The sequence below is a fragment of the Rousettus aegyptiacus genome, unplaced genomic scaffold (assembly GCF_014176215.1).
Source record: "Rousettus aegyptiacus isolate mRouAeg1 unplaced genomic scaffold, mRouAeg1.p scaffold_m13_p_4, whole genome shotgun sequence".
In the NCBI taxonomy this organism is placed as follows: Eukaryota; Metazoa; Chordata; class Mammalia; order Chiroptera; family Pteropodidae; genus Rousettus; species Rousettus aegyptiacus.
In genome coordinates, this window is record NW_023416307.1 from 70851960 (window position 1) to 70874228 (window position 22269).

The following is a 22269-nucleotide window of genomic DNA, read 5'->3' on the forward strand; positions in this document are numbered from 1 at the left end:
TCCACAGGTAGCCTCTTCACTTTTTTGATTGTGTCTTTTTATGAACATCGTCCTTATATCCTAGGACAAACGTGAATATTTTTGTAGACTAGATTCTTGGAGTGGAATTTGTAATTCGACTTCCAAAAGTTGTACCAATTTAGATTCTTACCAATAGTGTATGACCATTCCCCCATCTCCATGCCTTCTGCATAAGAGATATATTATAAAAATTGACATAGACATTGAAAAGGATATTTTTATACACAGCCACTCTGTTCTTCAAGCAGTAAAAGCCTATTACATCATGGTTAGCTATTAGACAAATTTGGGTCAAATAATGTTCCCTAGACATTTAACATATACATACAGTAAGAACTTATAACTGAGAAATTAGTTCTGCCCCCGGCCCTAGGGTAAAAGGCTTTTACTTTACTTTTACTAAAAGCACTATAATTAGTTCTTTTACCTCAAGTGATTTACTTTAATGAATGGTGCCATTTTAAAGATTGAGTAAATAAATCTACTCTAATTCATAGCTAGAGAAATTTCAGGAGAAGCCTGTATACCAATTCAGTGTATGCCAAGGATTCAATCTCTCAGCCCAGAATTCTTCCCATTGCCAGCCCTTCCACACCACCGCAGGCTTCCAGTTTCAGGAGTTGGATAAGCCAAGCTAACCAAAATGTCTGACATGGAATGAAGGGCTGACTTGGTGGGAGTTGCGTCATGGCAATTAAGAAGAAGACCTGGCCCAAGAAGGTATTTCCTTTGTGATTATATTTTTAAAAATAATAATTATAGGAAGATAATCAGGCTTTTAGGTCTTGGGATGAGAGGAAGGCAAAGGTAATGAGATTCTTACCCTTAAATCATACCACTGTGTAAAGGAATATGAGATTCCCCACACTGACTTTAGGGAGGTTTTACAAAGTGACTGTGCCCTTATGTATTTCCTCTTCTTTCCCTGCTGGAATTTTCTTTATAGAATGAACCATGCTTGTGGATGATAACCTGTCCTCCTGTGTGATTCTATGTTGGAACACAAGTGTCTCATTGTTCTTAAGGTCCTTTGTTGCAGTTTATTAAATCAGAGAAGTAGGGCCTGGTGCTTCCATACAGCTTTTTTAGTTTATTGGCTCTATTTGCTTGTAAAAATATGTTTTCAATTACACTTAAAACATTTGATTCAAATTGCTTTGGGAGAGTCAAGATGTATTGTTTTTCCTGCCCACATCACATACGTTCCAGTTTATTGGGGACTTAAGGTACAGTGTGCACTGACGTCAAATGGCCAGTGATAGAATAGAGCCTTGGGAGGAAGGTGCAGAGTAATCTTAAACTATAAATACTTGAAGAGTAACAAAAATCAGTGTTTATTCTGGACTCGTTGTGAGCATGACAGATTACAGGCATGGCCATAAATGACAAAACTATATGTAAAACCCAAAGGAAAAAATGAGACTGCTTGGAACATAAGATCAAAACAGGAAATGTTGGTTTGAGGTGAACCTCTTTTCCTCAGATAGAACTTTCTAGATGTTTTTCATACAGCCATATCTAATTATTATTATTTTTTGACAATAAAGTAAAATTGGAAAGACCTTCAAAACCACAGGCTCAGTGGGGCTAAAGGGGACATTTTTGTTTTCCTCAGGGGAGTAATAGCTTATAATAAATTTTTCATAGTTATTATTATGGGCCTTTTTGTCCAGGTCCTGGACAAGAGAATACTGTTTTATTGAATGTTAGTTGAATATTCATCTGTTCAAACAGAATGCATAGATAGATTATACTGGGCCATGCCCCGAACAGAAGAAAAGAGGCCACAGTGAGAAGTTAAGTGGGAGCTGTGACTAAACTGCCATGAAAGCACCCACCCCCATACACATGACCCTGGTTGGAACTTCTAAGGGCCAACCATGAGTTAGCTCTTTATGGATGAACCAGGGCAAATTGTCATTACCTGTGAGTCATATATCACATGTAGAGCAACTGGAGTATCTTAGTGCTGAGCTAAACCTTACCAGGAAAGGGTATTTGCTTCCCACTCTCACTCTCTCTACCTTACCAGGTATTGCAGGGACCCAGTTTCCAGCCATGGACCTTAAAGTGCATAAATATAATCTGGGATACTGGTTAGAAGTACAGATTTCTGGACATATTTTGACCATGAAATTCTGATTCATTAGGGCTAGCTAAGAATGCAGAGTCATGACACAGATAGTCCTAGTCTACAACATGATATAATCTGGTAAACTCTTCCCAGGATAAGGATAAAAGGGAGTGGCTAGGAGTTGTGATGATCATTTTTTACTTGCAGTGATTGCTAAGGGTCTGTCTTAGACCTTTTCTTCCTGCTTTGTACTGTCGGTTGCTAAAGACTCGATTTTGGAATTCTTTGACCAGACTCTTGACCACTCATTTTCTAGAACCCTGGTTGACCCTTGAATCTGTTGCTTTGTCTCTGGTATCTGCGGTTCTCTGATTATTCATTCTTTCATTTGACCAATACTGAGTACCAGCATTTGGTTTCAGGCTCTGTGCGGGGGGCATACTGCTTAATTAGACAGACTCAATTCAGGCCATTATGGGGTCTATAGATCAGCGGAAGAGACAGTCGGTTAATTAAAAACATTTATATTGAGAGAGTTATATATCACAGAGGGATGTGAGGCAATGTGAGACCACATAACAGAGCATCTTAATCCAGTCCAAGGGTAGGGGCGGGGGAGAGGACAAGTCAAGGAAGGTTCTGGGAATGCTTAGGGAGTTGGGAGGTGATGAGAAGGCAGTGTTCCAGGCAAAAAGAGGGAGCAGTGTGAGTGAAAGCCCTACGTGATAAAAAATATGGAGCTTTCAGAGAAAAATGTGAATGTAATAGAGTGAGGTTGAAGACACCAGGTAGCAAGGCAAGAAATAGAGTTGGAAAGAGATGGGTAGGCCCAAACCAGACCTTGTAAATACTATGATGGAGTTAGGACTTTAATTCGAAGACTATGAAATATCTCTGAAAGATTTTAAATATGAGTGAGGCACTGAAAAAGAAGGCTACAGTTGCAATGGGAAGATGGTGCAAATGATTCAGTGAAATCTCCAGAAGGCAAAAGGGGCGGGATGAGAAGGCCCCAGAGAATATGTAAGGCAGAATAGGCAGAGACACATCTCTTCTACTGTGTAGATAAAAAAAGGAGTTCTATGGAAAGTAAGCTCACAGGATGATCTGATCATAAGTGCCTAACTGAGCAGGTCATGGTGGTAGTCCCTCCCCAGGCATATAACTTATTTAGTAAAAGGCTTATCTTTGCCTTAAGTAAGCCCTGTCCATTATTTCTATGCATCTAGGTCAACACACCTTTGAAATACCCACTTTCAAGCCCCTTCTTCCAATACATGACCACCCTCAAGACAGCACACAATCTTAACTATCCTATAAGCCAATCTCTACCTTGCTTTCTTTCATCTACTTGTAATCTTCCTTAAGATCCGTCTTTAATTTCAAATACATAAAAGAAACTGCAAAACTGTTACTCTCTAGAAGCATTCGCAATCTTGCTTCCTGGCACTTCTCAATTTTGGTTCCAATAAACTCTTAAAAAAATTCTCTACAGGTTTGGATGGTGCTTACATCAACAATTATAACAGGAAGGACGAGCAAAGGACAGAATGGCCTGCAGGTAAAATGCATGTTTGGTAACAGTAAGTTGAGAATGTTTTCATAGAAATTTCCTGTCAGGGAGAAAAGAGTGAAGACACTGAGATGTCCTTAGAGCACTTTAGGTAATGAGATTCTAGCACTGAGATAAATTCTTCAATTAGGTGATATGTAGGATAAGCCAGGGATTCAATCTTTTCAGCCAAAGAATGATACTAGCCATTTAGAAATGTACCAAAACTATATTTTGTTTTGTTTCAGATTGTGAGTGTCTTTAAGATTAAAAAAAAAAAACAACTGTAAAACATTAAGAAGGGCATACTAGTTATCAAAAATGAATTGTGTGTGAAAGCCCTTTGTACACTATACAGTTGTATGACCATATTAGATTGTGACAGACTTTAAGAAAGCAACATCTAAGACAACAAAAAGCATGACATCTGCTCAACTTTAGGATGTAACAACGAATTTCAGTATCATCTCATAGTGAAGACACTCTGCACCTACAGCTTCAGAAACTACAATAGGCATTTTCTTCCCGGAGAAAGATGGAGACAGCTTCTCTAGGCATAAAGCTAGGCCATTTTCCTGTTTGTCATAAAAGCAAGTTTAAACTGAGAAACCATTTTAAAGCTTGAATAAGTAAGATCTGAAAAAGAAAAAAAAATCACTATTTCATTGAGAGGCACAGTTCAGCCCCTTCTTTTGTCAGAAGGTTCTGACAATAGAAAAGGGTTTCAGTGGAGACTGCCTGCTCAAGCGAACTTTCCTCACAAATGCATAACACTGGACAGATTTGGACAGATCTGGAATGTGCCATTCTTTTTGCAAAAACGTTTTTCCACTCTTGGCCTTCCAAAACCCAGAGTTCAAAGCTTCACTACTACTTTTTTATGCGGGAGCAAATTGACCACAACACTATTAGAAAGAGACGTGAGTCAGTGTGTTTGGCTCTTTGTTTCTTTGTGGTGTTCTTTGGCAAGAAAATATTGTAAGGAAAGAAAACCAAGGAAAGAAAGACTGACTTCCTTTGCATCTTTTCCTTGAGGGATGTTTGCTTAAAAAATAATAACCCCAAACCAGGCTATTATTGGAATTTATATTATTCCCAATTTTTGAAACAGGAACAAAATCCACCATACCTTTGCAAGGTACACTTTTGCTTTTTTCATTATACAAATAGGTAAATTGAGTCACTGAGCAGTGAGGTAATTTCCCTGGTCTCAGCTGTGTTACATGAAAAGAAAGTGTGAACCCAAGATTTCAGGTACCGCTTTGATCATGCTTTTATTGGAAGCTGACAACCAAAATGTTAAAAATCCATTAGACTACATGTTAAGGAGATCAGGTTTTCTAGCTTAACAGGAATTCTATATCATATGATTTACATATACAGTTGACTCTCGAACAACATGGGTTTCAACTGTGTGGGTCCACTTACACAAGGATTTTTTTCAATTAATATCTGTATTGTTTCAGTCAGAAGTTGGGAGTTCGTGATGTGGAGGGCTAACTGTGTGCATTGTTCCGCACCATTTTATATCGTGGACTTGAGCATACGTGGATTTGGGTGTCTGTGGGGGTCCTGGCTTCAATCCCCCACAGATACTGAGGGACAACTTAAGTTTTGAGGGAGCCAAAAGTTTTATGCTGCGTAGAAGGTCAGTGCCCCTAAACTCTGTGTTGTTCAAAGGCGAACCGTATATATTTGCATGTGTGTATATATAAACACATATATATTAGAATAACCTCAACTTTCCCTAATTTTTAAGAAATGAGATATTTTGGATAATTAAAAATTTCCTGATAATTGATATTTTACATGCATAAGGATCAAAATATGCTTGTTTTGATATATTTAAACTATATAATGTCCTTAATTCTCAAAAGATATTACTAAATATGTTAATATTTATATTCAGCTGTAATTCAGTGACTTCCTCAGGAATTTCCTAAGGCTTTATGACTATTTGTCTCCTCAATGAATGTCTTTATGCTTTTAAAATTCTTTTTCTCTTCCTTTATTGCTAGGCTTCCATACTTCTATTTCTTCCTGCTATCAGTGCGTTTACTTGTTGCAGCCCTTTTCCCTTTTCTAATTAAGTATCCAAGTCTGCTATGCTCTTAGGACTCAGAGAACCACGTTTATTAGAATTATTTGTTAAGCAGAAGTAAATAGACTTGAAGCAAGAACTTCATAAAATTGCTTATGAATATGAACCTAAATAACTACTGTCTTTTACTCTCTGAGTACTTTTGAATTACTTTTTATCCTCAGTTGTGTTCTGTAGGGTTGAAGTTTTCAGAAACTGGAATTCTAGTTAAATGAAAAGTCACCTTAAATATATTTAATTCTAAAACTCAACTGGGAGTAATTGAATTTTCACCAGTGAAACAAATAGCATTCATCCAATAAGCAGTTATTGAAAGCAAAGTTCCTGACTGTTCCAGGGCCTCAGGATCTCTTAGAGTCTCAGGGTTGGTTGTCCTTGGAACCATCGAAGACAGCAAAGTACTCATTATACCTTGTTGACAACAAAAAAGATTTCATAACAATTTCAGTTGAAAGAATACCAGGTAAAAGATAGTTTACTGTTTTGTACATTTTTAAAAGATATGTGTTAAACGTCTGGAAATATGTCTGACAAAGTGTTGACTTGTTACTTTTTTGGCACCTAGGGAGTGTAATGAGCTTGAATTTATCATCCTTGACAGTCATGAGTGAGAACCTTTTGCTGGTGCAGATAGATGTGTTGTTAGAGGACACAGGGCCCCAGGGAAGGTTCACAACACTTTGATTAGTGTGAAAAATGCACAAAAAATAGCCTCTCCCTTGAAGAGAAAGAAGAAAAGGGTTCTCACATTCCCTGTGCATTTATACTCCAAGTAGCATTTTACTGGTTTCAGTGCCTTTCAGCTGCAAAACATGGGTGCAGGTAAAATAGTCCTTGATGATGTCTAGCACAAGGCCTGAAACTTGGTAGATATACAATAGCTATTTGTTGAATGAATGAATAAATGAGGTTGAGATTAGAGTCCTAAACAATCAAAACTAGGGCAACTGAACTTGAATGACAAAATCCCTTTAAAACTTTTATGGCCCTTCTTCCTTTGTCTTTATGAACTAAAATGCCTTCTACTATAGCTTGCAATTTCCCTTATTTTGACATTGGGCTTCTTAGAGCCATTTTTTTTTTTTTTTGAGGGAGCCTGTATTGAAAAATTTCTTGATAATTAAAGCATAAGGATAAAATGGTGAGGACCTTTTTAACAGAAAAATGGAATTCATGTAAGGTATGTTTCTGGTGGGCTGACATTGAATGTTGTAGAGAGGACAAATATGGCTTCAGATATCTTACTGCATCAAAATGCAGGAGCCAGGATACATTGGGATTCTGGACGCCAATGTGGGAGTGCTGTAGAGCATGGAGGCATAAAACTCCAGAGGCCCATGGGATGAATTAAGACCTTAGTTGAGACACCCGAGACAGCCATCTTTTTCCTGATAATGCCACAGTTGCCTATATATGATGTGCATTGCCATGGTGAAGGGAAGGAGGTGGAAATTTCTGCCTTTGGGGAATTGGTGGGGAGATTGAAATAGAGCTATTTAGTGCATGCAAACAAATATCAACAACAAAACCAAGAAAAAAATATCTTCCTTCCCCCTCAAAACACTGCTAACCCTAAAAGACTAGAACTCTAAGTCAGTCCATAAATTAATGCCTAAATAACCCAAACTGCCATCATGACAAGCTCATAGCAGACCATGGATCGGGAGTCTAGAGTTCATTAAATAAACAACAAGGCAGAATGTCCTTAGTTAGTAACCTTTTTTTTTGCAATACGTAGGAAGCTATACTTGAAGTTTCTACCTGCCGAAATACCTACTATGCTGGCATTTAAGTAAGCATTCAATAATCAGTAGTCATTATTATCAAATAATTTTTACTAAACCCCTTCTGAGTACTAGACATTTTCTCATATATTATCTTATTTAACATTCATAACAATCCTGAGTAGTAGACTTATTTTAGAGCAGAGGAAAAAAAGACTCACTGTCTTGACAATGCAAGGTGACTACATGGCTAGGTGGCAGAAGCAGGACTTCACCCCATGATATATTATGCTAAACTCAGTGCTTTTATTCATGACATTACAGAAACTTCTCATAGACAGTTTAAAATGGTTTGTTTTTGTCTCTATAAATGACATACATTTTAGCATTAATCAAAAGGGAGATTTTAAAATATCTTTTAAAAATTACAGCTGGCTTAAAATAGTTTGCGTGTTCTTTGATATCATAAACCGTACAGAAGATATTCCTGCCAAATACCAATGGCATTTCTTATGTTGCTGGTCTCTCCACCACTGCAAGTCTTTTTTTGTCCACAGATCATTAATAAAATGTTGTGAATGATTCTTTGGGGATGAAATGTCAATGGTGCAGCAGTTAAAGAGGAGAGCTCCGGGATCTCACCTGTTGGTTTCATATTCTGGTTCCACTACTTACAGCTATTTGACTTTGAGGAAGTTTCTTAACCTCTTATATAATTCCCTGTGTCGTAGGAAGCAAATTCGATAAAATGCAATAATATTTTTAAATAGCTTTTAGCATTCTGTTTGGTTCAGCGTAAACCTCAATACACATTAACTGGCATTATTATTGGAAATTTGGGTTCTATCTTCTTAAAAAACAGATTCTCAATCACTGAATCTGGTTTACTAAGTAACCCTTATAGGACATTCTGTTTTCCTTTGCTGCAGTTTCTTAGTTTTGCTGCTGGGATGCTCTGGACCACTCTTGGATGTGACACTGTGGAAACTCAGCCTGGATTAGCAGAAAGAGAAAGGCTTCAGGAATGGGATGATCCAGGCTCATATTCCATCTCCAACACTCATTATCTAGACGCTATTGTGAAATTTACTTAATCTTTCTAAGCCTCCACTGCCTCACATGCACAATGTGCATAAAATCCTTCCTTATCTCATTCAAATGAAGGAATGTATATAAAATACATGTCATAAAATGTAAATTTCTTTACAAAGGTAAATTACCATCATCATCCTCATCACTGTCCTTATGTTTAAAAGTTTCCAAATTAAGATACTAATACTCTTTTGCTGATGTGGTGATAGTAAATTTTATTTTGTAAAAACAAGATGCATAAAAATAAAAGAAGTTACAGATTCTTTTTTTAGTCCCTGGCTCATGTCTGCAGATGAGAATTTTATTCATATGTATTCAAATGTGATTTAAACACATGGTGATTCTTTTATGGTTAAATATAAAAACTTTACAAGTGAAATATTATTGTTTCTTTACCATTTACTCTATAGCTTGTTTGTGCTGCAATTTGTAAATATTTTACAAGGCAGGGGAAAATGCACACCCATAATTATTTCTTGATGTTGTCTGGCTCATGATAACAGGGTAAATTCTTTCATTATTAAAAAAAAATTTTTTTCATTGAAGGTTTTTCCAGTCACTCCAAATAAACTTTGCTGTGAATGGAAAAGATACAGCTGATTGCCCTGACTTTTTGAGAGTCTCCTCTGCTCTTGTCCCACTCTTCACTGAGTCAGAAGGAAGGCATGTGGTATGGCCAACCTCCGAAATCATTAAACATCTCCTGTAAACTATTGCTGTTTAGAGACTTAATCTGGTTTATTTTCTGAAGGCTTATTCATAAGTCAAATCTAATCTGCAGCCAGACAGTTTGATCACTTTCCTCTTGGCTTTGTCAGGCATAGGATTTTATTGCATGGTTGGCCTGTTGGCATGATGATTCTTGAAGGGCCTTTGGTAAGTCGGCAAGTGCCAGGGGCATATCATTGTCGAATTCCAAAGATATGCTACCTCCCCTGACCTGCTGGTAGAGGATTTAGCCTTCTTTAAAGTGCCTCAGGTTGTTCATCAGAAACACAGACAAAAATGCTCCGAGAAAATTTATGATAAAGAACTAACTTCCTTTAGAAAGTGATGGGATTTCAGGGAGAGAGAAAACAATCTATTTGCTGAACTTGTTTTAGAGACCTGGAAAGAGTCTTTCTCTGTAGAAATGGTGATACTGAAAATTGAAGCAATGCTATATCTCAGCAGGTATTTAAAACATGTTTTAAATGGTAATAAATAATGTAAGTTCCTTTTTCAGAGGCTCAGATCATTCTTCATCTCATTTTGTTTGTATAGTGATAAAGGATTCATGTAGTAATATAGTGCCATTCTGAGCGAGTTTAAGCTATTAAATAAAAAGCGAGTTTAAGCTATTAAATAAAAATAGTACCATCTGTACTATTTAATTAAAATTATTTATGTAGGGGAGACTTTTAAGATAATATAACAATCAGAGACAGACCCAGCAGTCAAGCAGTGCATCGAATGAATAATTTAATGAACACTACTGTGGTCATGGCACTTACTGGGGATATAAAAAAGGCATTGTAATTAACTTTTCCAGTAGTTTATATTCTCATCACAGGATACAAGGCACAACGCATGAAAAGTTAAATATGTATTGTTCAATACAGCAGCCACTAGCTATACATGGTCATTTAATTTAAAAATAAAGAGACTACAATAAAATAAAACTTAAAAATCCACATTTCAAGTACTCAAGCTACATTACATTAGCCACATTTCAAGTACTCAATAGCTATATGTGGTTGGTGGCTATCATATCAGATAGCTCAGATTTGGAACATTTCCGTCATTGCAGAAAGTTCTAGTAGATAGCCCTGATTTCTCCAATATAGTGTATGAGCAACACACAACTGGCATTGATAGTAACTGCTTCTCAGTTGAGAAGAGGGAAAGATCTATACAGAGCAGTATTTAGAAAGACTTTAATAGGACCTTGAATTTATGGTTATTTTGACAGATGAAAAGGACAATGGAGAACATTCCATGGAGAAAAGAAATAAGAAATAAGAAATAAGCTTTTCTGGCTTAGGTCAAATTCCTGTTACTTATTGGAGAAGGATGAAGATAGAAAGGTAGACTGGCGTGGGAGACTTGGTTAAGGGACTTGACTATCAAGCTAAGGTGTTTGTTCTGTATTTCATAATTTCACTGAAACTTTTTGAGCAGCATACTGATGGTCCAGCAAATACTTTTCCCTATGTACCTTATTTGGTGTGTAGAAGGCCAGTATTTAATATTAGCATGCCGATGGGAATTAATCTTGTATACCACGGTTAGCTCCAGAGTTGAGCCTAGTAACACTGTAGGTATGTGTTCATGGGCATGAATGGACTTAGGTCAAATTGTGTCTTGGAATAATCTATGAGGATAGAGAAAAGCATATTTAGAGCCTTCTCATTCATGGACACTGAATTGTATTTCCCCATATCTTTTCCCCTTTCCTTCTTTTCATATTTATTAAGCTCCTATTATGTGCAAAGCATTGAGGGTGTGGACATAAACAAGACATAAATCCTTCTGCAATGGGCTTACAGCCCTGTACCTAAAACGAATCAATGCCATTGCAGAGTGACCAAGGCCTTGACAGGCTGTGCACAGAGTGCTGGGGAGCATGGAAGAGGTGCGTAACATGCTGGCTGCAGGCATGTCTTCTCAGAGGAGGACACCTGATCTGAATTTTGGAAGAGTACAGATTAATTCAGTAAACTAAGTAGGGAATGCTACATGCAGAGAGGGAAGATCAAGTACAAAAGCAAGAAAGTACAGCAGAATGTGATCATGTGGAAAGAGCTAGACCTTGTTTCCTCTTTTGTCTTTGGCACAGAACAAAGGAAAGGCTCAATGTAAACTTATTTCCATATATACCCTCAGGGTAGGTTAGGCAGTAAGTGTAGACAACATAGACATTTGTGTAGGTGACTCACATGGCTTGAGGGAATCATTTAAATTGTTTTGACTATCACCATCTGGTTATGGATTGTAGTAAAAGTAACACCAAAGAGAATGATCTGGCAAGTCAGATTCAGGTTTCTTTAATGTGCTGTAGTGCCTTTGTTTCAGTCTGTTTCTCATATAATTATGAGGATTTCTACTGCCTTAGGAATGACATGCTAGGTTGTCACTCTCTTTACCAGATCTATGCCAAGCAACTTGTGATCACTGGGGAGAATTTATGGAGAAAATTTAGCCCTTACAAATTACCCTAGGGAGAAATGATATCTTCTTTTTTTCTAGTTACACAGCTCTTACTTTTTTGGCTCTGAAACGACAGCATGCTTTTAGGAAAAAATACAAGAAAGAAAAATAAATTAAAATCACAGTATTAAACAAGAAACAGAGCCAGTCGGCAGTGTCTAGGAACAAAGCCACTGGAATTCTCTCACTTTCTTTATGAGTCAGAGGCATTGTCATAGGGAGTTGATGTTTTTTCTCCCTTTTCTGACACGACATCACGAGAGACAGCACGGAGAAGCAGGAAGACTATGGACTTTGGAGTGTGATCTCGATGGGAATACTGGCTCTGCCCCTTCCTAGCTGTGTGACCCTGGGCAAGATGTTCGACCAAGTAGAGGTTCTGTTTTTCTCCTTTTCAAATTGAGAATAATAAAACTGTCCTCATAGGGTTAATATAAGGAACAGAGATAACGAGACAAGCACAACGTCTAGTCCTGTTAGACATTTAATAAATAATATCTATTATAACTAGTAATGATAAGTTTGAGTTTCTATCTTGGACGACTGTTTGCTATTTATTTTCTTAAAGGAGAGGGTGCTCCACTCTGCTGTTTTGGGGATATTGGCCTCCAGGCATTATCTTTGTAAAGGCAAAAGAGAATTCTCAGAGTAGAACCCGAAGAGAAATATGGATTTGATGGGGGTGGGAGGTCTGAGCATCACAGATCAACCAAATAATCCCCGATGTAGCAAGATATACAAAAATATCTGTAAGTGTGTTCCTATTGTAGGAATTAGCTACCTATTGATGGTGAGAAAGTAAATGCTCAAGAAAGATGTTTGGCGAATGAGCTAAGTTAATTAATAGTGGTTAAGATGAAACAAAATTGTTAGCTCAGAGATTGTTGAGCTAATTCACGAAATTACCTAGGCTCCTTATTTACTGGACTTATTGCTTATTATTGGTCATTTCTCTATTTATAACCCAATATCCAGACAGTGGGAAAGAAGAGGGAAGGAAGAGATCATTTCAATCTGTTTGATCTTCCCACCTTCCAGCCTTCCTTCCTCCTTCCCTCCTTCTTTCCTTTCCCTCCCCTATCCATCCATCTATCCATCTATTCATTCATCTCTCTATCTAGAATTTGTAAAATATTTAAATTATGTTGGCATTTCTGCTACTACTATTATTATAAAGAACTGAGCCATGGGCTCAAAACATGTTCATCTGCTTCTTTTTTTTTTTTTTTTTTTCATCTGTGTTTGGAAATCACAGATGAAAGCATTGTGATTGTTTCTTATTTTATGATCTGACATAACACAATTTCTACTGACATTCAGTGTGTATTATATACTAACTAGTACCACTGAAGGCACCGTGTCTCAGTAGATTTTTAAATGATGAAGCAGGACAGCGATTCCTAAACTGTCCCCAAGTCGTTTGTAGAATACCAGCCCTAAGAGGTGCGCTGAGGCTGAGAAGATTTGTCATCAAATAAGTTTAGGACACGCTGTTGACTAACTTTTTTCAAGAATACATACCTAGCCTGTTAAGCTTTTGTCAAGTCTTGCAGTGAATAAAATTAATCATATTGTTTTATTAAGTGTTTCTAAAATTTATTTGACCACGACATTTTTCTGCATAAACTCATATTAATGTCCCAGGTATAACTGTTTTTGAAATATACTTTGGAAAATGTTGAAAAGAGGCATTCAGGGATTTTACACAACATAACAGTCATTATTGAAAATTTCACCTTTCTCCAGTTAAAATAGAATTTTTAAATTACAATCTTGTTTGTGTGAGGAATTCTTTTTTGGCTGGTATCAAAATAGGGACAGGTGAACATATCAGCCTTTTGAGACTCTTAAGCCAAAATTTTTGTTTCTTTTTCTTTTTCTACTTACCCTTGACCTTGTCTGACCCTTTGAGACATGTGGAATTGTCTTCTGTATTCTAAAACACAAAAATGTTCTTGCTATATCTTGGAAGGTTATGTGCTTATTTGGAATTTTATTCCCTTTCGATTTGGCTCTGTATAAATACCAGGTGCTGTGAGTATAATCCATTCACTGTACTAAGCAATAGTAACAACGTATGCTTAAGTAGTATCATTTTATAAAATACTTTTACAGGATCTCAAATGTCTCTAAATGGTAAACAAGTGGCTATTTGAGAATTGTTCTTCTGTGTAAGATAAATAAAGTAAGGCACAGAGATGACCAATGACTTGCCCAAAGCCCCAGAAAGAGTCAGGTGTTTTTGAGATTAAAACATTGAAGATTTTTCTGGAATGGGGCTTCTCAGGCCACATACATTCCAACTTCATAGGGTCATCTCTATTGACATCAGCAATAGCCTTGCAGAGAGGATTGCTCTGTTTTCCTGTGAATGTCATAATCTTAACAAAGCAAGCAGCCTTTCTCTGGTGTGCCAGGGATTTTTTTTTTTTTTTTTTATGGTCTTAATTGATCTCTATCCCCCAAAGGATTCTGAGTTATGCAAGTATCTCAAGTCTTAACAAGCCATCCCCACACAGCTGTGCAATGGAACTGTTCAACGGAAAGGTATTCACTTCAGTCTAGGCAGGGCTCTGGCCGCTCCCTGGAGAGACCCAGACACAGGAGTGCAGGTTCTGGGCCATCTTAGTTGGAGAAACCTGTTGGCCCATTTCTGCCTTCTTTCTTCCAGCTCCTTTCCCCTTCTTCTGTTGACAGGAGGGTCTAGTCATGGCAGGGCCCCAGGACTTCTCTTTGAAACTCATGAGATCTTCTCAGCCCGGCCCTCACCCTCAGCTCTCTCAGTGCTTGCCTCTCATCGACCCCGAGCTGCCAGGGTTTGTTTATTACTGAATTGAGCATTTAGTCTTGGCTGGTGGTGGCCTAGGAAATAAGATTTTCTAAGATTGCTTTGGTTTTCTTTCTAATAAACTTCTACAAGCCGGGACATTTCTGGCATTGCTGAAATACAGGTGATTTATTCCTAAAGGCTTAAATTGGGATTTTTTTGTTTTGTTTTGTTTTGTTTTGCTTTTAAAAGGAAACCAACAGTGTGATACACTTTCATGGTACATTTTAGCCCTTGTTGGCAAAGCACACCTTGCTCTGCCTTTTATCGGAAAAATTCAAATCTGAAGGCCCCGCTTTGGGAATTAATTTTCTATTCTGAGACACTCAGCCCCCTGATTCCCTCTGCTGATTGAAGACATCCCTCACAACTCATTAGAACAGGAGATTGGAATAAACTGGGAGCTGGAAGGGGAACTAGACGTGTTGTTAAATTAGGAATTGTGGATCCAATAGCAGATTTTTCCTGCAGATCCCTTTTCTTCCAACCTCAACAGTCTTGGCCACCTAAGCCAGAAATTTTTAGCTCCACCTAGCGTCTCCCCTCACGTACTTCTTGGCCTTGTCTTGGGTCTGCTTTTTAACACAAGGCCGCTCATTTGAATTTATAGCACTGATGAACACCATGAGCCCTAAACTTTAAGACTGGACAATCATTAAGTAAAGCTCTTTAAAGACATAAAATAATCTACAGTCATCGCTTTGAATTTATGGACTAAGTTTAGGTTTATCTTTAGAGGGTACATGGCGATAGTTGGAGGAACATACTAAAAGACATGATAGCTGTCAAAATGTCTCGCAGCTGCCCTAGGATAATGCTCTTCAACTAGCTCTTAAGATTTGCTGACCTCCTGTTGAACTAAATGTAGCGGTGGCTTAGCCACTCTGCTTTTGAGTAACAAAACTACACACACTAGACATAGTACATGGAGCCTTAATTATGGAGGCCACTGGTCCAGGCTTTCAGAAAAACAGCTGTTTTATCTAGCTAACAGAGGACTGGAGAAGCTCCCCAACAGGCTGGATATATTTTATCTCCTGGAGAAGCCAACAGCTGACACCCACACCCAGGCCTATTCAGTTGGAGTTGGAAAAGTAGCACACAAAGTGATTAATTGTCTTTAATCTCAGCATATCACATGATGCCAATGCCTAAATATCCTGTGATGTAAACACATCAATAGAGAGCTTAAGAGAGGCAGTCTTCAAGGAAGACTTAATTAAAGGAATGTTTTCACAATGATGCTTAGTCATAGACTATGTAAGCTTTAACATACAATATATCAATTTCAGAAACCCAATTTACTATTGCAAAGATATGCAAACAATTGTCAGGCATGCTTTAGAGGCAAGTGAAGATATATCTGGGGTCACACATCTGTCTACTTATTTAGGGTAAATTGTTTCCAGAAATAAGGCACAAATGTTCTTTTCTACCTTCATCATTTTCTATATTGGAGTAACTTTAGATACTACCAAAAATTGTTTTGTAATCTTAGCAGAGAATATTTTGATGACATAGACATAGTATGCTGGGTCAGAGTCAAGTCCAAATGAGGTCAAATGAGGCTCTTTTCCCAATTGAAGTCCAGTTGAGGGTTAAGAAGAGTTTTAATGGTTATAATGCTTATAAAGCTAGTCCTCAAATGATGTACAATGTTGTACTGAAAGAAACCTGACCCAAATAGGATTTTATTTCCCAAACATTTGAGAGTCTTGGTTCAGACAAGCTATTAAGAAATCTTTTCTCCAGCATCTCAAAACTCTCTGAAGTTTCTACCTCTACTGTTTCAGAGGAATAAACTCTACAACCTGCACCATTCTGTCTCTATACTCTTGGCCCTTTGGTGGCCCCTTTCTTCCGTCACAGCACCTCATGCCTACATCCCTCAACCAGTATGACCCTCAAAATTTTCTCTGACTGTCTGTTATGCATATTTTACCCTTTTTCTCATTAAAGACTTAGGAAGGTACAAGTGTCTATTGGGTGGGAGAAGAAGGTTATGCCATAAATTCATCACAAAATAATACATTTGTTATGTGACATGAATATTGGAACTAGATGTTTAAGTCTGCTGCAAAAAATAATATAATTTCTGGTATTCGAGTAAATATGGGAGGACCAGTGACAGTACTGTAGGCAGGAAAATGGTGTAGCCATTGATAAGGCTACAGAACTCTCCTATATTTCCTAAAGCGAGGGGTGGGGGTCTTAAAGTTGATATGTTTGAGATTTGAGTACCTATAAGTCCTTATACACTCTTTATAAAGATTTTTATGAAATTAGTGAAGAAAAATGTATATTTAATACTTAGTTGTTGTTGTTTTTTTTTGTTTTTTTGTTTTTTTTTTTTAATTCACTCACCCACTCAACACGGATTGACCCAAGGAACTACTATGCACCAGGTCCTGGAATGGAGAAAGCCATATAAAGTCCCTGTGATAATGATAATCAGTGATTTCACTCTTCACAGGGGTTTGGATCAATGTTTAGACATTTTGTGGTAGAAGTATAGCTGCAGCCCAATACCTCTACCAATTATGGTTTCTGAGAACCCTGTATTCTAGGTTCCAACAGAATTTTCAATATCATCTGAGACATCTTATGTACACACTGTGTGGGGAAGACACATTATAGTTATCCAAGACAGAGTGCTGATCAGAGAGTCTGGCTACATTAACTCCAGGGCTGGAGTTAATGTGACCCCGGGCAAGGCATCAACCTCTTTGACCCTTTTCTAATTCATAAAATTAACTTTAGTTAAAATTAGCTCCAAGGATCCTTCCAGCATTTATATTCTGTGATTCTATAAATAAATTTTTCAATCCTTAAGAAGTTAGAATAGGGACAAGATAAATAAAATTGCTTTGAAACTTTATTTCAGAGAGTCTATTGGAGGCAAGTAGTGATTTTAAATTACCTTTCTTCAAAGTATATGAATTAAAGTTTAGAAAATGTAAAGCCTTTTTATTTGTTGGAATAAATATTGACGTCTTGTCTAAGAAAGTATGAGAATTTTAGTAATGACAAAAGCCACAAGTATGACTGGTACTCCAGAAACTTGATCTATAAGAATTAAAAAGAGATTTCTTCCACTGAGAGAGAAAAAGGATAGCACAGAGGGGTTATGACTGCATTTACAAATCCTGTGCTGAAGAAGAGAAGAGCAGCTTTTGTTTTCCAGGAAGGACAATAGAAGTAAGCCCAAAATAAACAGAGGATCAGGTATGTTTTAACGTTTTATATACTCAGCTATAAGTCTGGGAGTTGCTCGTGCTATCATGCTACATTGAGAATTCATTATTATTAGAATTCATTATTATTTAACTGATTACTCTGTGGAACATTTTTGTTTGTTACTTCAGTTTGTGCAATTTCAATGGCTCTTTGGATTTGCATACACAAGAACCCCAGATTATAGATATTTTGACCTTGAGTGTCTCCCGGCAAGGCTATTTGCTTGAGGAAAGACTGTAAAGAATCTTCTTCCTCAAACAGTAAACATAGTTCCAAAGCGGTAGTGGAATATAAGATTAGTGCCTTTCTCCATTGGTGCTGAAATATGCTTAATTCTCTCTCCCACTCTTCACCCCTAATCTCTCTAGAAAGGGGAAGTTTAGCAGCACTCTAATTTATTGCTCTGGGGTGTAAATTGCTGTTAATGACTGCCAGACCACTGGAAGTACTTTTTCATTATATTTTCACAATTTTCTAACAATTTGTGAGCTGGTCCTTTTAAAAAAGAAATTCTGGATGCTTTGGTAAGTTAGGAAGGAGTCCTTTTCACACAAAACTGAAAAGAGAAAGATTCTCTAAATTTCAAAGGGCAGTCATTCTCTCCTTAACCTCCACCTTTCCTCTCCTTTTATTTATTTTTTCACTCAATATCTAGAACACTGCACCTCTCCAAAGAGAAGACTACACTCTAGTCTCAAGATATGTACCTTTTAAAAATATTTTTAAATATGAATTTTTTAAATATGAATATTTATGGGTATCTGGTGGAAGAGAAAGCTAAGGTATGAAGAAAGACCTAGTTCTCAGAGGGTTCCTTGGTGGACTGGAGGTTGAGAAATATAGCTACATCTTAATTGCTCTACAAATTGCCATACCGAAGTGGGTGACCATGAATAAGAAAGAGTAAATTGCTACTACTAATTTCTAACTTACTAATAATTACCCAGCATCAGGCCTTTTGGGAGAACTAGGATTGGTTTTGTTGACATGAATTACCCATTACTTAAAAATATGTTCTGAGGGTTTTTATACTCCTAATATAGCTTTTAAAATTATAACTGGCAAAATTGTGTGGGTTTTAACATGGGGCAGATCTGCAATCATTCTTATCTTTATAACCGAGCTGTTTCATTTTGTAGGGAAGGGCACAGTAGAGATGGATCTTAACTTATTGGTAGAAATACTCTCACTGATTTCATAAAGAAATACAAGAGTGGATATGGATTCTGCTCTTCCGCATCTCCTCATTCCATGTAAGTAAGGGCAAAAAGAAGGTGCGTTTGTAACAGTGGTTCTGGTCTTTCTATTCTCCTGGAGTACTTCCTAGGAGCAATTCCTTCCAGCTTTCTCTCAATTCTCTATTTATTCACATTCTCCTCTCCTTGATTTTTGATTCACAAGGGGAAATACAGTGGAGTATGCTTTCAGATCATGAAAAGAATATTGTTTTGTACCTTTGAGAATAGTAGAAAATCTGAAACATGTGTTTCCGTAGGTATAGTAGGCCCTCGAAGTCAGCAGAGCACCCTCTCGGTGTCTAATGAACCAGGTAGCTGCTCATCTTTTCTTTTGTAGAAACATTAAGGAGTTGTTCAAAGCCTGCTGGAATAATGTTGGATGATTTTGGCCATGAACCCAATCTGGCGGCAGCCATACAATGGCATAAAGAGGAGACTCGTGTTAGGTCTCCACATCCTGTACAAATGGGGAGACACTAGGGTAACTACCTGAAACCCCCGCCAATGATTTTTCTAAAAACTTAAGGGAAGTGTCATCTTGCCTGATGTGCACCCCATGGAGAAAGAATTACTTTAAGTGTCTGGTAAAGGCCCCTGGGGGAGTTAGATCATGAGCAATCTAAGATGATCTCACTCAGTTATTCGGGGTGTTGAACTTGATGGCACATGGGGGAGGCAGTTACTGTTAAATGGTTCGTAGCCGGTGGAATAGATCAACTGCCAGGAAAAGCAGAGGCAAACCCTGGGAGAACACTTTTCATCACCAACAGGGAGCTCTTTTACACTAGGAGCACTTTTTTCTTTTTTTCCTCCCAGAAAAGATAACTTCCCTTAAGGGGATCTGCTGAATGAGGCAGTGTATTTTCACCCTTGTGATGATGGGCGTGATTCCGGCACTACCATAAAAGAAGAATGAATTTGGACATACCACACACTTGGTTTGGCCTTGTCCCATACCTGTGCTCTTGTCACGGTTGATTACCCACTTACATCAGATATGAAGCAAGCTGTCGGCACTGTGGCTTGAGATTAAAGCTATTTCAATATGCCCAGGTCACATTTTATCTTGGCCAATAGTAATTTTATATCATTTTCTTAAAGAAAACCACACTCTTTGCAATAATTTTTTCCAATGAAGCAGAATTTCATATGACAGAAAGCTTTACATATAACTTTCATTTGAATAATAGCATTGAATCCCCTCCATGCCAAACAGAATTTTAAAATATCTTTATTATTTCTTTTGATATGCAAACCATAAGGAGAATAAGTTTGGAAGACCCTCAGTTAAACTTCTAATGATTCTACTTTAATAGTGGAGCATTTTTTTACAGTGTTGGTGAGTTTTCCCTTTTCAAGTTAAACAATATAAACAAACCAAAAAAAAAAAAAAGTCATACTTTTCCCCTCTTACTTTAAGAATCTTAAGAGCTGAAATAGTGGTTTGGTTTCCTGACTGCCAGCTTTGGTTTGCCTTCTTTAAGCGGTCTTGTGCAATTCCCCAGAGGAAACACTGGAAGAGGGTTTTTCTCCCACATGAGAGAGTTTCATCCCACACAGCCCACAGATTTTGATGCCAAACTTCATAGACCAAGTGTCTGGTTTTACAAAAGTAGCTGTGGAGAATGTTTTTCCTTCCACAGGTGCACAACACTCACTCTCAAACCTCAGAAATAAGATTTCAGTCTTCAAAAATGAGGGTAGCTTATCCACTGGATATCCCTGTGAAAACCAGGTGCCAATCAGGTTGATTTTAATTTACCAGATGAAGGAAGAGAGGGTGGCAAGCAGAGTTCAAACCTCCAAAGCTTTCTAGCGGATCTTTCGTTACAACTGTCTGGTGTACACAGAAGTATTGTATAATTTGGCCTGTATTTTTCTCTTACTGTGAAACATATTGAAACACTTGATGTTTAGGTGTGTGTATAGAAATCCATGAAGTCCTTTTATACGCTTTACTTCCAACCCAATTCTCATTTTAGGATGTCTTGAAAAGATAGCTTTCTGAGAGTATGTTCTGCCCCAACTCGTAAAGTTGGATTTGTTCTTTCCTATCTACCAGCCACCTGATCACCGTCCTGTGTAAAGGGCACCCGTTCACATCATTTTTTCCAAGTGCTTAAACCTGGAAAGATATTTTTTAAAGGACTCACGGAAGCTGTCTTGGGGGTTTGGAAAACATCACAAAATTGTTAGCAGACCTTTTGACTGTACTATTTTTAGGAAACTAATTGTGTTCTTTTAAAGCACATTTTTGACAATGGGACAAAGTTTTCCTTGCCCCCACTGATAATGTGAGGTATTTACAATGAAAAACATCAGTAAAATGCCCCAAACGGATATATTTTAACCTCAGCCACAGTCGGCAGCAGGGGAAAAGTGATTTAAAAAGAGAAAAAGGGTTTTGCAACATTTATGCTGCTGTTTCTGCCCAAAATGAACTTTTATTTTACAGTTCAAACAGAAGTTTGTTTTCAAACCAGTTGCTAGTTTAAAGGAGCAGCTGATCTGGCATCCATAAGACTCAGCTCAAACCAAACAGTAAGCCTGCTGACCATAGGAGACTTATTTCCCGCAGCAACCCCTGTAGGTCAGATGCCTGCAGAAGTGTTGTCTTACCTTGAGCACGTAAGATCCAGAAGAGAGGCTCGGGGGCTCCCACAGGAGAGGACCGGGAAAATGCTCTGATCTGGTGCTGGTAACATGCACTTGGCTTTTATGGGCAGGTGGGAGGAGCCGCTCCTCATAGTAGGTGGGCAGGGAAGGAGCGGCGGGCGGGCAGCCCCGGGAGGAGCTGGACACTCTTCTCTGGGGAGGGGCGGAAAGGGCAGAGCGAGAAGCCCGAAAGAGGGAGGAAAGACGGGGTTGGGGTGGGAGGGGGGCGACGAGGGAGGTGTAGGAGAAGAGGAAGGAGTGGAAAAGGGAGAGGGAGGGAGGAGGAGGAAGAAAAGCAAAAGAACGAAGAGAAATAGAGAAATAGAGAAAAGGACCACATGTGGGGAAAGGTTGGGGAGAATATGATTAGGAGACAGAGACACCCAAACACGCAAGATCTGGAAGAAAAGGGAAATGGGCTTATTTTCCGTTTTTGTATGACATTTTTGGTGGGGCGGGCGGGAGGGGGGTGTTGTTTGTGGGTGACTGTTAGAATTAAAGGTGTTTTCTGTGAATTTGAAAAGCTAAATAACGGTTCAGGAAAACTGAAGGGTTCCTA

At 38.0% G+C, this 22269-nt stretch overlaps 1 protein-coding gene across 3 annotated transcripts in view; it reads right to left on the bottom strand.

Annotated features, from left to right (window-relative positions):
* Positions 1–21824, bottom strand: part of COL8A1 (collagen type VIII alpha 1 chain) — a 133368-nt gene extending 111544 nt beyond the window's left edge. For 2 of the 3 annotated variants that reach the window (XM_016144696.2, XM_016144694.2), the window contains exon 1: positions 21675–21824. The gene's annotated coding sequence lies outside the window, so the exon portion shown is untranslated. Of the gene's footprint in view, positions 1–19271; positions 21571–21674 lie in introns of those variants that run through there. The other variant, XM_036219029.1, reaches the window with a different exon arrangement.
* Positions 21825–22269: the final 445 nt, after the last annotated feature.